The sequence below is a fragment of the Dipodomys merriami genome, unplaced genomic scaffold (assembly GCF_024711535.1).
Source record: "Dipodomys merriami isolate MVZ:Mamm:240054 unplaced genomic scaffold, mDipMer1.0.p SCAF_354, whole genome shotgun sequence".
Taxonomy (NCBI): Eukaryota; Metazoa; Chordata; class Mammalia; order Rodentia; family Heteromyidae; genus Dipodomys; species Dipodomys merriami.
Genome location: NW_027205093.1, coordinates 531,498 through 545,574, shown reverse-complemented (window position 1 = coordinate 545,574; position 14,077 = coordinate 531,498).

Here is a 14,077-nt window from a genome sequence, read left to right as displayed (position 1 = left end):
GGGGCTCATCTGGGAAGGCAGATGGGGAAACTGAGGCTCTCTGTCAAGATCACAAGCCAGCACATGGCAGACCCAGGAGGAAAACCAGATGTGATGCATCCCAGCCCTGTCCTTTCTTTGTGCTGGGCACTTTCTCTGTCTCTGTCTCTGTCTGTCTCTCTGTCTCTCTCTTTCGCTCTCTCTGCCTGCTTTCCTTCCGAGGGAAAGCAGGCTGTCCTAAGCCTTACTGGTGTTCTAATTTTCTGCAGGACAGCCTGGCAAATCTTTAAACACTTAGTCCCCAAACAAAACAAAAGAAATAATACTAAGCAAGCAGCCACCACACACAAAAAAGCTCTTGACACAGCTGCCCACCCTGTGACCACAGGCTCTTCATGTGGAACTTGCCCCACAGTACGTAATCATGTCAGTGTGCAAACACATCCTGGCGCAGGGACCTGCGGCCGTGTGTGTGTGTGTGTGTGTGTGTGTGTGTGTGTGTGTGTGTGTGTGTGTGTGTGTGTGTGTGTGTGTGTGTATGGGGATGGGCGGGGGAGGAACGAAGGCCACCCCAGGTCCTCCAGGCAGGGCCCCAGCTGCACTGATTGTGACACAGCCACCGAACGTGACCGGACCAGGGCCATGCCTTTGGGAGTTTCCTTGCCACAGCTACTTTCACTTCCTCTCTGTTGGCCGGGCTTTCTGGCTCTTCATTTCATTTGGGTTTCAAGGCAGAGTCTACCTGTGTAGCCCAAGCTGGCCTCAAACTCCTGGGTACTCTTGCCTCTGCCTCCAGAAACTACCTTCCAGATGTTAAGACTTTAGCTGCTAAGATGTTAGTGAGTGCTGACTGTTAAGTCATCTTGCCAGGATTTACAGAGCTGAGAGCTTCTGATGGTATTCAGATCTCACCAGGACGTGCAAGGCCACCATTGGTCATCTGTGATTCAGGGAACCTGAAGCTGATAAACTGTTCTGAAGTCTAACTTGGGGAAAAGGTCTATGTCTTGTCAAGTTCCAGAGGGGTGGCTCACCCCTGTAATCCTAGCTACTCAGGAGCTTGAGATGTGAGCATCATACTTAGAAGCTAGCCTGGGCAGGAAAGTCTGTGAGACTCTTATCTCCAATTAACCACCAACCAAAAGAGCCTGAAATGGAGCTGCGGCTCTCAAGTTGTAGAGCGCTTGAGTGAAAAAGCTAAGGGACATCACTTAACCTTGAGTTCAAGCCCCAAATAGTGGCATAATAAAAGAATTAAAAAGAAGAAAAGAAAAGAAAAACTGGCACTAGTGGCTCATGCCTGTAATCCTAACTTCTCAGGAGGCTGAGATCTGAGGATCATGGTTTTCAAAGCCAACCCAGGAAGGAAAGTCTGTGAGACTCTGATCAGCGAGTAAGTACTAAAAAAAAAGTGAAGCTGTGGCTCAAGTGGTAGAGTGCCAGCCTTGAGCAAAAATGCTCAGGGACAGCACCCAGGCCTAAGTCCAAACCCCAGTACCTGTTAAAGACTTGGCTAGCATGCCCAAGGTCCTGACTTCAATATTCAGAATGGGGGTGGGAGGTGGGGTGAGGGGGTGGGGGGTAGGGAAGAGACAGAGAAACAGAGTGGCAGAGAGACAGAGACAGAGAGACAGAGACAGAAAGACAGAGACAGAGGCAGACACAAAGAGACACAGAGAGACAGCGGAGAGAAAGAGTTATAATATTTATAAAAGGGATTGTGTTTATTTTTTGAGTTTCCCCCGAGAAGTCCCTATATATGTGAGCTTTGTTTTGCCCTCTATCTCCAGGAAGTCTTCCCTGATTGCTTCATGTTTCCAGGTAGAGAGATAGGTACTTCTCTGAGCTCCCATAATGCCTTGCATCCTCCCTAGCATAGCATGCACCACTCTCTGATTCTCAGTGATTGTGCTCTTTTAACGATGTGCCCACTCACTCTCTGTCCCTAATCCCATCAGCTGGTGGTGTCTTGGCCCAGTTCCCTTGGCACCGGATGGGCTTGCTGGTCCCCACAGTCTGAGTGTGTTGGGAGACAGTGGCTTTGTGGTAGCTCAGCACAGGGAACTTTGCAGCCCGGGCCCCCTCTGCCCCTCTGTCCTCACACTGGCTGGGGTTTGTGATGTCTCTGTCCAGCCCCTGACTCCTGCCCTGGGGCCTGCCTGCTCTAAGCAGCACCGAGCTGGGCAGGGTGAGCAGCTGGGGCCACAGGGAGTGTGGACTGACCACCTGCCACGTGCTGGGTACTGACCAATGCCTCGTGCAGGGTACCAGGCTGGTTTAGCAGCATACGCCCTTCATCCCTGCCACTGCCCTTTGAGTGAAGCAGCTTCTCTGAGAGTTTTGGGGTCTTGGAAGGGGGGGACATGAGCCACATGTGTCACCCAGCAGGGGTTCCATCCCACAGGCACAGACAGGAAAAGCCTGTCTGGGGAGATGGCAACGCCAGGCTGGGCCCGGGGTGAGGATGAGCAGGTGGAAGAGCCAGTGCTGACAGGGCAGACCACAAGGGCACCTTGTACTTGGGCATGTCCCCAGGGCCCTCCCTGGGGCCTCTGCTCCCTGGATGTCTGTCTATCCAGGGGAATGGCTGTGCCGTGCGCCTGCCTTGTAAACCAGGGCTGGGCCTCGTGGGGACACGTCACTCTCCGGTGGGCGCTGTTTGCAAGGCTGTGGAATTCCCACAGCAGCGACCTCGGAAGCTCAGCTCTGGCTGGCCGGGTGCCACATGCTCCCAGGCCTGGCCTCCACGCCCGCAGGCCGCCGCTCCTGCTAAGGTCACTGCTTCGGCAAGGCCACAGGAAGCAGGCTGACTGCAAGGCCCCGAGGCATCCGCTCCTCCACCAGGCTGGCCACCATGGTCCCCAGGTGCGTGGCTGTTGGGCTGCATCCTCTTTTCTAGGAAAAGTGTTAGGTTTTTAAAAAGAGGTAGCTGAGTAAGAACTGCACCAGCACTCACGTGGTATTCAGGTAAGGGGTAGGTTTATTCATCGTTCTGGCTGGCACCAGGCCATGTTGGCCCTCCATGCGGCTGGGCGAGGCCTGGGAAAGAGCTGGGAAAGAGAGCAAGCTGGGAAAGAGAGCGAGCTGGGAAAGAGAGCAGGGAAAGAGAGAGAGCTGAGAAAGAGCTGAGAAAGAGTGTCTGGGCCTGGGCTAGGCCTTATCTAGGGTATGGATGGAGAAAGGTGTGGCCACATCAAATTCAGATGTGACCTCAGCGGATGCAGATGTGACCTCTTCCAGGTGTGCCAATTGCCTAGGTAACGCAGGTACTGGGTGGAGACTTTGCTGCGAGGAGGGTGGAGTTTGCTCATCATCCAGGAGCGGACCTTACAAAAAGGACTCTCTTTTTCAACCATGGGCAGTGATCATTGAGTTCTATCTGACCGCAAAAGTGCTTGTTTGAAAACCCCAAACCAAAAACCCAAAGTGTGGGGATGGGAGGGGAAAATGGGAAGTGAGTGGGGGAAGGGGTGACATTGTCCAAAAAGAAATGTACTCATGGGCTGGGAAGGTGGCTCAGTGGTAGAGCGCTTGCCTTGCATGCATGAGGCCCTGGGCTCAATTCCTCAGCACCACATAAGCAAAAAGAAAAAAGCTGGAAGTGGCACTGTGGCTCAAGTGGTAGAGTGCTAGCCTTGAGCTGAAGAGCTGAGGGACAGCACCCAGGCCCACAAAACAAAACAAAACAAAACAGAAATGTACTTTTTACCTCACTTATATAACTGTGACCCCTCTGTACATCATCTCTATAATAACAATACAAAATTTTAAAAAGAGAAAAAAACCCAGAGTAAAACCCATAGTGAGGAAAGGAGGAACTTTAGAGTCTCTGAGGCTGATGGTCTGAGCTTGAATCCCAGGACCCCGCTGGTTGACTGTGGACACTCTCTGCCTCAGTTTCCCCATCGGTCATTGGGCTTTGTCAGAGTGCAGCGTGGTGCAAGGTCGGAGGTTAGGGCATTTGTTCCTGCTCCCTCACCTTGGAACACAGCTACTGCGGTGGCCTTGTTGTCCCTCCTTATCATCCTTCACTGTCACTTTCCAGCCCAGAAAATGAAGACGAGAGAATCACGTAAATGACCTCAGGTCACACAGCTGTTAAATGGCAAAGCTCAGATTTGAACCCAAGATGATGAACACCATTGCTCTGCTGTGTGCACATTACCAACTCTACCAAGCAGCTAATCTCCAAGAGGAGGGCAAAACTTGCTCTCCATCTTTTCAGAGGATAAAAGGAACAGGAAAGGCTAAGTGGCATTTGTAAGTCACACAGCCATGGAGGTGGGGGCTGGATTGCTTAGTAGTCAGGGCTCTGGGCACCGATCCCAGTCCCCTTGGGTAGGACACAGAGCCTCTCCAGACTCTTCTAGAAGAGGAGGGGTCTCCTGTGTACCTTTGAAGGTTGTTATGAGAGTGACAGGGTGAGACCTTCACATCCACCACCGGGAAGTGGCACAATGGTGAAAGCCAGCAGAGACTCCCCATGATTGGCTGCCCTTCCAGCAGAGTCTCCCCATGATTGGCTGCTCCTTCTCCCCCCACCCCAGGGGCCTCCCACCTATGCCATAAGTCAGTCTTTCCAGTAAGAGCCCTGAGCAATGCTTACCCGAAGGGGGACAGGCTGTGCTGAGCAATCTGGTCATCTACCGTGGACAATCCTCCTTCCTTATGAATCTTTTAAGACTTGATTGGCATCTATTTTACACACTGTCCGCAGTCTGGGCTTTTTAGTGCACAGAGTGATGTGGCCTAATGTCACGATCAGCTTTCCCATCATTTCTAACACTCAGATGGAGCCGTGAGCATGGTATGGGTCACTGGGGGCAGGCGATGGTCGGTCTGAAGGAGAAACTGGCTCCAGTTGGTAGGCAACTTGTAGACAACTTGGCAGGTCCCTTGGACTGAGTTGAAGACAAAAGAGTCCCCTGAAAAAAACAAACAAACAAAGAGAAACCCAGCTTTTTTTTTTCAGCCAGTAGAGAGAGGAGAGAGGTTTCCAGGGGCCGACATGTTTTCTGCTCACCAATTGTTAGGTCCAAGAAACACTCTTGCTTTTGTTACGGAAGGGGAGCAGAGGGGAGTGGGGCTGCCTGTGTGTTTTGGAATGTGATGGGAGGGGCAGGAGGGCTCCAGCTATGTCTAAAGAGATGGAGGGAAAGGAGGGAGGATGGGGAGGGCAAAGCCTGTTGCCAAGCTTAGCAGCCGCCCCCCCACTGACAGCCAGAGGGTCTTGTGAAGATGTGAATTGGATGGTGCCATGCTCTGCCAAGAGGCTAAGGCTTCCCTTAGTCATTTGTGACAAACCCACAGTTTTCATGGCTCTGCCCTGAGTTCTCTCTCTTCCTGCCTCTCTGGCTGCTCTTCTGGTCTTATTCAGGGTCCCCCGCTAACCTGTGGCAAAGAGAAGCAAGTGGATCCTCTGGGTGGAAAAATTAGAGGGAGATTTTTGTTGTCTGAGCCTACTGCTATTTTCTTTTTAAATGCACAAGCTAGCTATCCAGACACAGAGCCTTCAATATGCATCAGGATTTTGATACCTAGGGCAGTGGCTGAGCATGGGCTCCGATGGCTGAAGGGCAGGAATCTAAGTGTGGCCACGGGCCAGCTGAGTGACCTGTGACAATGACCCAATTCTAAAGAACCGAGCGAGTCCCATCAAGGGGGATGGAGGCACTGTTGGGTTGGGTGAGATCCTCCTGGGCTGAGCTGGAGCTTGTGAGTGTCCGGGTCAGTGGTCTTTCCTCACTGAGCCCTGATGTCCCTCCCTGTGACAGAGTCATGGTGTTAGGAAGGCTGCCCACTTCTCATGAAAAATCTGTCCCTCTGTTTTTCCTTGCCACGCTTCTATCATCATCACCACCACCAGTTTAGCTTGTCACCAAAAGACCATTTAAAAAACTAAACTAGGCCGGATGTCAGTGGCTCATGCCTTTAATCCTAGCTACTCAGGAGGTTGAGATGTGAGGATCACAGTTCAACACCAGCCCAGGCAGGAAAGTCTGTGAGACTCTGATCAGTTAACCATCAAAAAGCTGGAAGTAGAGCTGTGGTTCAAAGTAGTAGAGTGCTAGCCTTGAGCACAAAGGCTCAGGGACAGCACTCAGGTCCTGAGTTCAAGCCTCAGGACCAACACACACACACACACACACACACACACACACACACACACACACACACACACACACACACACACGAAGCTGGTCATACCACTCAACCCCCCATCCCACCCCAACCTCCCAACCCACTGGTCTGCTTCATCCTTTCAGGCATGTTCTTGCTCACCCTGGTCTTAGACCAAAAGTCCACAGCTTACAGAGAACTTCTGAGCCATTCAATATGGGTCAATGTGAAATGTATCTAATGCTGGAGACAGCCCTACCTGACATCCCAGGGCAGGAAATGGCTCAAATTTCCCCGCAAGGGAATTCATTCTGAGTTGCACAGAGCCTGGCCCAGGGATCTAGCTGCCATATCAGGGCCTGGAGGTGATGAGACAGTGCCAATTATACAAAGGATAGCCTCTGTCCCCTGGCCCAGGGTCTTGCTGTGGCACCGTGGCTGGGTACCCTGAGCAGCGATGGTCACACAGGCTGTGCAGGACAGCTGATCAACAGCGACACACTGTGGCCATATCAGGAACAGCAGCCCCGGTGATGAATTGCTTTCTCAGCATGGCAGGAGGAAGTAGGAAGTCTCCTGGGTCTCAGGAAAACCTGAAATACAGGTGAAACAAGAGGACTTCCTGCTCATGTAGTGTAGGGGCTCAAGGAACTAACTGAAGATGGGAAAAGGCTGGCTGGTGTCCACACTGAACACTGGCACTGCCAACTGGAACTTGCTAGTTTCAGCCAAGGAACAAATAAACGAATGATCACAGAACAAGAAACAATGCCAGCCCACAGAAACCACAGAAAAACAGGAATAAATCATGGCGACAATTGAGATGCACTTCCCTGAGGTCCCTTTGCAGAGACTTCGGCTTTGAAAGAGGCTTAGGGATCCGGGAAGACATACCACATACTTTCCGAATGAATGCATTTTGGTGCTTGGATAATTTCTGGATCTGACTTTAGATATGTGTGCAAAGGGTTTCCAGGCAAGGTCTAGCAAAGATTTCCTGGAGGAAGGGGGAACCTGCTGTGGCTCTGGGGTACAGGTTTGGGAGATCTGCAGGCTGGGAGCTCATTTGAGAGAAGCAACTCCCCCCAGTAGCAGGAAATACTAGGGAGAGAAGGAAGTGCTCCCTTGTTACTAAGTATTGGGCTCTGGATGTGTGTGTGTGTGTGTGTGTGTGTGTGTGTGTGTGTGTGTGTGTGTGTGTGTGTGTGTGTGTGTGTGTGTGTGTGTGTGTGTGTGTGTGTGTGTTGCCTGTACCAAGGCTTAAATTCAGGGCCTGGGCACTGTTCCTGAGCTTCTTTTGCTCAAGGCTAGTCCTCTTCCACTTGAGCCACAGGGCCACTTTCAGCACTTTGTTTTTTTAAGTAGTAGTAGTTTATTGGAAATCAGAACTTCATGGACTTTCTTGCCTGGGCTGGCTTTGAGTCACAATCCTCAGATCTCAACCTTTGGAGTGCTTGAATGGCTGGATTTTTAAGATGGAAACTTGGAGCAGAGATGGGGGTGGAGGGTGCAGAGCAGAGAGTCTCTGTGCCCCAATGAGTGGGGCACCTGACGTCTTCCAAAGGGGGCTGGCACATCAGCATTGGTGTGCCACTGCAGGGATCTATCTGCAGCTTCCTTGGCAGCTGTTTCTTCCCTGCCTCCAAGGCCCTGGGGTCTTGGAGGCCTTCATTTGTCATCCCTGCCTAGTGGCAGCTCCAATCAGGGCTGCAAAATCGCTTCTTTTCACATCTGTATACCTTCACTTTTTTTTTTTGCAAGTGGAGAAATGAAATTGTGCTCTTGGTCTTGTGTGTGTGTGTGTGTATGTCTTGAATGCACAGCTGTATAGGGCACATAGTAAGTGCTCAGTAAAGCAACTGATCTGTTTATTCACACTGTGCACAATTGATCCCATTGAAAACCCATGGTGCCAAGTCTGGCAGAGAAAACCTGCTGTTGACGGAAGAGAGGAACTTCCGCAGCCCTCCAAGGAGGAGCAGGGGTCCCACTCTGGTCTCTGTGTCCACAAAGCTCCTCCCACCATTAAATGCATAAGCAAATTATATGCAAATGACCCAGTGGCCTCCTAAGCAATGCCTGAGACTCATGGAGAGGGAGCACAGGACTCAATCTACCTTCCTTCTGCCTCTACTGGTCTCTGCTCTCTGGTGGGGATAAACCAATGTAGGCCAGTGAGAGCTGGTCCCAGATCCCACTTGGTGATGGCCGGTGGGAGAATGAAACCAGCACAGGGGACAGAGAGCCAGGGATGCACACGGGCAGGGTCCCAAGGGCATCATTTAGACATCTGTGTCCACTCCTACCTGACAGTTTTGGACTTAAATACCTCCACCTCCACCCCACTCTTTTTGCTTGACCTTGGTCTTAGAGGAAGAGGAAAACAGGGCTAGTGATTGAACCTACCACATTGAGTATGGCAGGTTAAGCATCCTTCCCAACACTGCACAGCGAACACTTAGCAAAGCAGGATTTCTAACAGGTTTCCCTGAGGTCCAGTCCTGCGGGCCAGCATGCCTCCACAATGGAAGATGTGCCCTTGTGTCCAAGTGTGGTTAGCCCTGGGAAGCGTGCTCTGTGGGTTCCACACATTACTCCCATTCTCTGATCTCATGGTAGTTTTTGTGGTTCCCTCCAGGTGTATCTTGGGGATAGTGCCTACACTGGCTTTTTTTTTTTTTTTTAAACTCTGGGCCTGGGTGCTGCCCCTCAGCTCTTCGGCTCAAGGCTAGGGCCCTACCACTTGAGCCACAGCACCACTTCCGGTTTTCTGGTGGTTAATGGGAGATAAGAGTCTCACAGACTTTCCTGCCTGGGCTGGCTTTGAAGTGTGATCCTCAGATCTCAGTCTCTGAGTAGCAAGGATTGCAGGTGTGAGCCACCAGCACCCTGTTCTAGCCACCAACTCCAAAAAAGAAAAAAAAAAAAGGCAGGGCACTGGTGGCTTACACCTGTAATCCTAGCTACTCAGAGACTGAGATCTGAGGATCATGGTTCAAAGCCAGTCAATGCAGGAAAGTCCGAGACTCTTGTCTCCAATTAACTGCCAGAAAACAGAAAGTGGAGCTGTGGCTTCAAGTAGTAGAGCACTAGCCTTGAGCACAAAAGCTCAGGGACAGCGCCCAGGCCCTGAGTTCAAGCCCCACAACCAACCAACCAAAAGAAAAAACAAAGAAGAAGAAGAGTTAGTGGCTAGATGATTCAAGGCCCAGGTGGCCCCAGCTCAAGGCCAGTCCTAAATCTGAGGACAGAATGGTCACAAGCCTCACCTTTAGAATCTTCTCCAGCATCTTCTGCAGAGACACCATGCCCTGCTTGGTTGGTGACTGAAGGATGGCGAGACACCATCAGAAGTTCAGCCCGGGAGCAGAGCAGGGCTCTGCCCTGGAGCTGTGGCCCTGTCCACAGTCAGGACAGTGGGACTAGAAGCGTTGCAACAGAGGTCCATGCAGGTTTTCTGTACAGAGCCAGACAGTACGTGTTTCCAGCCAAGTGGTTCACCCTGTCTGAGTCACACAATGCCACTTCAAGGTCACTAAGCAAAGGCAGCCACAGAAAATCTGTGTGGAAACAAATGCGCCTGCGCTCCGATGCTTTATTTTCCGATGTTCAAAATGTGATTTCCACATATGATAGGGTATTTTTCTTCTTTGGATGTTTCAACCATTTAAAAACATTAAAAACCCAGGCTGCTGGACACGGGTGGCTCACGTCTGTAAGCCTAGCTACTCAGGAGGCTGAGATCTGAGGATTGTGGTTTAAAGCCAGCCCAGGCAGGAAACTCTATGAGACTCTAATATTCAATAAACTACTTCAAAAAAAGCCAGAAGTGGCTCTGTGGCCAAGTGATAGAGTGCTTACCTTGAGTCAAAGAAGCTCAGGGACAGTGCCCAGGCCCAGAGTTCAAGGTCCAGGACTGGGGGAAAAACAACAACAATAACAACCAGGCTGAGGGTGCAGTTCAAATGATAGAGTGCTTTCTTAGCAAGCACTGGGTTCGAGTTCAAACTCCAGGATAGTGAAAATAAAACAAAACCTAAAAATGATTCTTTAGCTGTATAATCCCTATAATCCCAGAAATGGGGAGGCTGAGTCAGGAAGCTCTAGAATTCAAAGCCAACCTGGGCTAGATCACACGAGTTTGTCTCAAAACAAAGACCCAAACTCAAAACATAAATACTTGTAGCTTATAGACCATAAAGAAACATGAAGCAAGACCTATTAGGCCCAGGGGCTGTAGTTTGCCAATCCTACTGCAAAACATCACCCCCACCACAAAACCCCACCATCCAGGCACCCCAAAAGTATTTATTGGACATCTACCCCATGCCTCACTCTTCATTCTACCCCACATCTACCTTACATTTCTGGTGTCTGCACTTGCTGCCCAGGACCTTTGAACATGCTAGTTCTGCTGCCTGTGAGTGTTTCTCCTGTATTCCCCTGACCAGCTTCTAGTCAGCTCCTCCATCATTCCTTCTGGAAACACTTCCTTTATCTAGCCAATAGATGAGAGAAGCCCTTGTTTCTATTTCCACCATGCCTCATTACCATTTGTAATTATGCATCTGTTCTCGTGGCTCTGACGAATGTCTCTCACCCTTGCTAGCTGTAAGCCTGTCCCATCCCCCATCCTTCCCCCTCCCCCCCCCTTCCGGAGGCAATGTCAGTTTTATTTATTAATGTGTCTCTGACATTTACCACAGTGCCTGACGCTTAATATTTGTTGGATAAATAAATGAGCGCCCCAGAGGCAGGAATTCTGCCATGGGTTTATTAAGTGGCTGAGAGCATCCAAGAACCAATTAACGGGCAAACACATCACCCTATGAGTGAACAGTAAGGTGAAGGACACTTACCACTCCAGCCTGGTGTTTCCCAAGAGCCAGGGTTGTAAATAATAATGATAGTAATCATAAAGTGTACTTGGATCCTACTCTACACCGGGCAGTTACCCAGAGTAAGTGCTTATATCTCAACCATCTTAGGAAAGAAGGCCCCGTTGTCACAGATGAGGAAACCGAGGCACAGAAAAGAGTCCAATGCTCAGTTTCAGACCACACCGCTAACAAGTGCTGGAGGGAGGATTTGAACTCAAACCTCCTGAACTAGAGGCCATGCTCTGGGGTAGATCTTCTAGGGGCTCAGAAATAGAAACTGGGATCCATGCTCCCTACCCAGAGGGAAAAGAAAATGTGGACTAGCTAGGGCCTGGAGGCCCCGGGGGCCTGAAGGGTTTATGTGCCAGGCCAAGGGTCCGGGACAGCTTCTGGGAGTGGCAGGCTGCCACACTGAATGCATAGCCAGAGAGAGGCTGCACAGGGACCATCTCTGGGTCACCAAGAGAGCTATGTGCACAATATGGCTGCCGTTTCTACACTGGGAAGATACTTCGACCCCCGGGGCCATTCCTCACCTGCTCAGCACCTATAGGCTAAGCAATGGCCAGCCTGAGAACAGACTGTGGAAAGCAGAGGCCTGGAAGCCCAAAAATGGGAGCTGCAAAGACGGGGAGGGGCTCGTGAGGACCCTCAGGGGGCCTGTGCACTAGTCTTGAAATCTAATACCAGGGCTCCAGTCCCAGCACCACCTCTTTCCAGCCCTGTAGCCTTGGGCAGTTGACGCTGCCTCAGTTTCCTTCTAGGTAAAACAGAGATCAGGGGCCCTGTCTTGCAGAGCGAGGAACGTACCAGACACTGGCCTTTAAAGGGCTGCACAGAGTAGGTGCCTACTAAGTGCTTCTCAAGGAGGGGAGAAAGGCAGCCGATGACTGCAGTTCAGGCTCTTCTCGGAGATGCTGGCCACAAAGCCAGGTTGGTGGCAGCTGCTGTCACCATGGTGGGCCGAGGTGGCCAGCATCCCCAAGGGCTGCCCATCTTAGGGACTCCTCAGGGGCCTCTGGTCATGTCCTGCCTGTCCTCTAGGGTGCTGAGTGGAGGAACTAGAGACCAGTTGGAGAAAGGCGAGTGAGGAGAATGTGGAGAGGAGGAAGAGGCAGGTGGGGGGGGGGTGGGTAAAATGGGAAGGGAAGGAAGGGAAGGCTGCAATCCCAGGTGGAGCCTGGATCTGCTCGCATGAGTGAGTTCACACCTGATTGAGTATGGAGGCTGGGCCTCTGGCTCCTCACACAACCCCTCCTTCCCACTCCCCTACCCGAGCCAAGATCCACCAAATCCCCCCAGCTAAGGACTTCCAGGAAGCCAGCAGTGGGGTCCATTTGAGTGTGCTGTACTCTCCCGTCCACTTTTGATTTCTTTGGTAGTTTTCATGGTAATATGTGTGTTCTTGTCTAGAGAGGCTATAGTGGAACACACACACACACACACACACACACACACACACACACACACACACACACACACACACACACACACACACACACACACACACACACACACACACACACATTCCCCAGTTTGGAGCTCTGTCCTCAGCTGTGGTTTTAAATTCTAGCTGGGCTACTCCTGGAAAGCTGATCATAGCCTGGTTGCTGAGCCTCTCTGAAACATCATCTTCATCATCACCAATGAATCAGCAGAAACTTGGAAGTGGAGCTGTGGCTCAAATGGTAGAGTCCTAGCCCTGAGCACAAAAGCTTAGAGACAACACCCAACCTGAGTTAAAGCTCCAGGACCAGCACAAGAAAGAAGAAAAACGGACAAAAAAAAAAAATGAGAATTCATATTAAATAGAAACCAGTCTAAGCACAATTTGCAATAATAGTACTTCATTTCCCTTTCCTGGCCTTGGGTCTGGGCGCTGTCCCTCAGCTCTTCAGCTCTAGGCTAGCGCTCTACCATTTGAGCCACAGCACCACTTCAGGCTTTTTCTGCTTGTGTGGTACTAGGGTATCGAATCCAGGGTTTCATGCATGCGAACCAAGCACTCTACCACTGAGCCACCTCTACCACTGAGCCACCTTCCCAGCCCCTTCTCTTTTTTTCTGAATCATTATATCAGTCAGTTTTGTTTTGTATTGTTTGTTTGTTTTTGTTGACTGTGGGGCTTAAACTCAGGGCCTGAGAGCTGTCCCTGAGCTTCTTTGTGCTCAAGGCTAGCGCTCTACCACTTGAGCCACAGTGCCACTTCCTGTTTTTGAGTTGTAAATTTGAGATAAGATCTCATGAGGACTTTTCTGCCCAGGCTGGCTTTGAACCACGATCCTCAGCCCCCTGAGTGGCTAGGATGACAGTCATTGAGCCACTGTGGCCTGCCCATTGGTCAGGTTTGTAAAGTTCCATTTTATCAATAAAACAGTGCCTGGAAAACATTTTCTCCCAACGTTAGATATTTCTTGGCTTGTTTTGCTCATGGTTTTCCTAACCCAGCTTCTGCTCTCATAAGTTTTTACCCCAACCTTTGACAGGCAGGATGTGAGACTCTGCAGAGAAAATGCTCTCCCTGTTGGGTGTAGAGCTGGGCTGCATTCTGCACCCACCTCTCCCAACTCCCAGCCCCTGGAGCTCCGTCTCCCTCTGTTCTGACTTTATGAAAATCATATGACATGTGCTGAGCTCTTCTGAGTTGTCTTTCTTCTCTCTCTCTTTTCTCAAGGGTCTAGAGCCTTCTTTTCTGTTCAGTGTGCCACAGCTGGCAAACCTCAGGACCTGTCCAGAGTATGAACAGGATGGAGCAAGTGCCAGATGTTTTACATGGTCCAATTCCAAGGCTCACGATGACCCACCAGGGAGGGCTGACCCCCAGGGAGGGCCAGTTACTCCCCACTTCTGGAAATGAGGAAACTGAGTTCCAGAGTGTTGAGGTCATTTGTCATGGTCACTTTGCCTTTCAAGGAGCGATTTCCCCCACACCTCTGACCTCACACCTGGTTCTTCACCCCGGCTCTACCTTCTTTTTGAATCTGTGCAAGGAAGAGAGCTCCAGGTGGCAGCAAGGATGATGGCTTGTTATAAAATGAGGTGTTTAAAACATAATCTTGTGTATTTTCGAACATCTCTAGTTCGTATCTACCCAAAGT